This window comes from Vigna radiata, unplaced genomic scaffold, assembly GCF_000741045.1.
Source record: "Vigna radiata var. radiata cultivar VC1973A unplaced genomic scaffold, Vradiata_ver6 scaffold_408, whole genome shotgun sequence".
In the NCBI taxonomy this organism is placed as follows: domain Eukaryota; kingdom Viridiplantae; phylum Streptophyta; class Magnoliopsida; order Fabales; family Fabaceae; genus Vigna; species Vigna radiata.
The window spans coordinates 58,147-59,246 of NW_014541810.1; positions in this window are offsets into that span (position 1 = coordinate 58,147).

Below are 1,100 nucleotides of genomic sequence, written 5' to 3' on the forward strand. Positions count from 1 at the left end.
TCTTATGTTTGACTCTCCTTATTACTCTGACCTCTTCCTCCTTATAGCCAGTATAGAGAAGCAAATATTCTTCATCTCTCATCATTATCCTTTTATCATGGACACCAATAAGCATCTTGGACGTTGCCATGAAAGGTCTTCCCAAAATCACAGGAGTCTCTTCATCATTTTCCACATCCATAACAATGAAATCAACTAAGAACTCAAGCTGCTCCACTCACACAATAACATCCTCCACCATACCAATTGGTTTTGCCATGGATCCATCTGCTACCGTCACAATAACACTAGATGGTTTCAGCACTAATCCTTTAAACTTTGTTAAGAAATGCTTGGGTAACATATTAATGCTACCTCCAGAATCTATCATGGCTTCCCCTACATCACACTCATTCAGAACACATGAGATTGTTAAACATCCTAGATCTTCTACATTAGGTGGATATTTCATGTTTTGAGGTTGAACTACACACTCCTCTTCTTCTTCAGTGAATTCAACTTCCTCTTCCTTTTCTGGCTCAATAACATCTTCTTCAGGATCCTTGATGAAGGTTGAAAAATAGTTATTTTCATATGTCATTTTAGACCAAATTACTCCCTTTACTGCTTAGAATGAGCTTAGAATCAAGCAAAACTCAATAAATGAGTCTGTAGAGAGTCAAAAGCTATTTTTAGCGATATTATGCTTGTTTTGCATTGTTTTGTAGCATTTTTGAGAAAGTGAAGAATGAAGTTAAAGATGAAGGTCTTAGACTCAAGAAAAGGGAAGAAAAATGAAGAAATGAAGAGTCAACGTACCCCCCGGTGGTAAATTACACCGCTAGGTGGCCTAATGCGAGGAGTTGGCACCAGGCGGTGCAGCCAGGCGGATTTATGATTAGAGGCAAACTGCCGGGCAGTAGACTTCTGCCGCCGGGCGGTAGCGCGACTTGAGGGAAACCGCCGGGCGGAACAAGTGTGACGCCGGGCGGTTGTCTGCTGGGCTTGGGCCTGTTTTCTGTGACGCTCCTCAGCTATAAATAGCCCTGTTGCGATTTCAATCTCATTCTTTTGACAGAAGGGGGCGGCCAGACCTAATTTCACTCTCTAGAGAGGATCTC